The sequence below is a fragment of the Protopterus annectens genome, chromosome 1.part2, assembly GCF_019279795.1.
Source record: "Protopterus annectens isolate FY-2018-M chromosome 1.part2, PAN1.0, whole genome shotgun sequence".
NCBI classification, from domain to species: domain Eukaryota; kingdom Metazoa; phylum Chordata; order Ceratodontiformes; family Protopteridae; genus Protopterus; species Protopterus annectens.
This window is the reverse complement of record NC_056727.1, coordinates 883008130-883010629: the sequence shown is the minus strand read 5'-3', so window position 1 is coordinate 883010629 and position 2500 is coordinate 883008130. Positions and strand designations below refer to the sequence as shown.

The 2500-nt window shown below is 32.7% G+C and overlaps 1 protein-coding gene across 1 annotated transcript in view; it reads left to right on the top strand.

The window, feature by feature from the left end:
• Positions 1-2500, top strand: part of CCDC107 (coiled-coil domain containing 107) — a gene marked incomplete in the record, with an annotated part of 750510 nt that overhangs the window by 407418 nt on the left and 340592 nt on the right.

Genomic DNA, 2500 nt, shown 5'->3' with positions numbered 1-2500 from the left:
CTAATGAAGATGGCGTAATAGCCATCAAGAAATACTTAACTTTACATAGTGGTTACACAGATGAACACATAGACCTTATAGCTATGTTCATGGAAATCGTTTTGGAAAATAATGTTTTTGTTTACCAGGATGAAATATTTCTACAGGCTGAAGGCGTAGCAATGGGCATATCATGTGCCAACAGCTACGCCAACATGTATCTAGCTATGTGGGAGGAAGATGTTTTGTTTAAGTATATGCAGTATTGCTTGCACGTGCGATTTTACAGACGTTTTGTGGATGATGTCTTCCTTGTCTGGGAGGGTACTCATGCAAGTTTACACAATTTTATTAAGGCTATTAACAATTTTACTTCCCACCTTAAGTTCACTCACATATATTCCACGGACCGGATAGAGTTCCTGGATGTCTTTTTACAGTGTGTGCTAGAAGACAAAGTAAACACTGGGGTCTATAGGAAGAAATGTTATAGGAATGCACTTCTGTATAGAACTAGCATGCATCCATGCCATATATTTGAAAACATAGTGAAAGGACAGGGCATGAGAATCTCCAGACTTAATGCATCGCAGGAAGGATTTCAGCAAGAGATGGATAGTTTTAGAAGTAGATTACTACAACGAGGATATCAACAGGGTGAAATAGAAAGCAACCTAAAGGACATACCCAATTTAAGAAATGGGAGAGCAGCTCCATACTATTCTCATCAAATAAAACACACATTATAAGAAGTTCTAATAATCAAGTGAGAATGCAAATGTACTATACTAACGATAGGAAGGATATTATTAACATTATTAACAAACACTGGGGAATTTTAACCAGTAGTTATGATATTGCACAGATAGTAGGAGCTAAACCTATGTTTCAATATAAAAATAAAAGCAATCTTAAAAAATTATTATGTCACCGTGGAGAGGTATATGACAATGATTCACTCCCAGGAACACATCCTTGTGGAAGATGTAATTATTGCAATTATATAGAAAGAGGCAATATGTTCATACATCCGGACACTAGACAAACCTTCACCTTTAAAGTTAATGCTACTTGTAGCACTGAAAACTTGGTGTATCTGGCTTCTTGCCAGGTATGCCAAGCGTTCTGTGTTGGCAAGACTAATAGGGCATTTAGGACCAGGATTAGAGAACATCTTTATGCAATTAGAATACAATATATGAATAATGCATTAGCCAAACATGTCAATAATTATGGGACCCAACATAATTTCACATTTATGGCTTTAGACAATGTTATGCCCAGGTTTAGAGAAGGCAATATTCGTAATATCACCAAAGGGAGAGAGGTTAACTGGATGATGAGACTTAGGGCAGATAAAGGAAGTGGCCTTAATGAGAGAGCTTCCATAAAACCAATTTTGAAGGCTAGGCGTATTAAATGACTATGACACATGATAAAATGAATTATTTGGTTGATATAGCTAAATATTCATTCAAAATTTTTTTGATAAATTCCCTGAGGTACAATTGATAAATTCAATAATTTAAAATCATTTTTCATAAGTTAATAATAATGTAAAAATTATATAGTAAAATATTCATAATAGCTTTATTAATAAGGATAGACAATTGATTATTTATTTATTATACATGTGTCTTCTATGCATATACAATACATGTATTCTATTTAAATGACATTGACATTACAGTTAGAATTCTACACTGCTTAGTTATATATTACTCTAATTAATATGAATATAGTATTTACATTAATATTTTAGAAAGTTTATATTTTTTCCGGATTGATTTTATAGTAACAGTTGCATCAGTAAAATGTTGCACTTAACATTCCGTAGGTATTGCACGTAGTGACAAAGTAGCGTATATTTTTTAGATATTGAATTCATAGTTGATTTTATGTAGAATGGCAACAAGGTATACATTTGCGATCTATACTTGCAGCCTTATGAGGACTACGGAACTTCCACTAAATAAGGTCATACAAGAATAGCAGTAGTATTAGTTGACGCTAGGGAATTCTTCAGTAGCTGCCTTTGTAAATAGGATGCGAAAAGGCAGCCATGATTAATTGTAACACTATTTTGTGGTAAATATTTATTTTATACTTTTAAAGTAATCAATGAATTGATATTTTACTATTATATAGAAGCCTTTAATGATAATTGCATTTATGTTATGACCGCTAGATTACAGAAGGCAGTGAATTCATGTTTCTTAAAGTAATGTTTTATATTTTTACATTTGAAGTATGTTGTTGACGAATTATTTTCGCCCCAAAAAGTTCTTGTTAAAGCACTGCATTTATTAGATTGATAGTAGGAGCTAAACCTATGTTTCAATATAAAAATAAAAGCAATCTTAAAAAATTATTATGTCACCGTGGAGAGGTATATGACAATGATTCACTCCCAGGAACACATCCTTGTGGAAGATGTAATTATTGCAATTATATCGAAAGAGGCAATATGTTCATACATCCGGACACTAGACAAACCTTCACCTTTAAAGTTAATGCTACT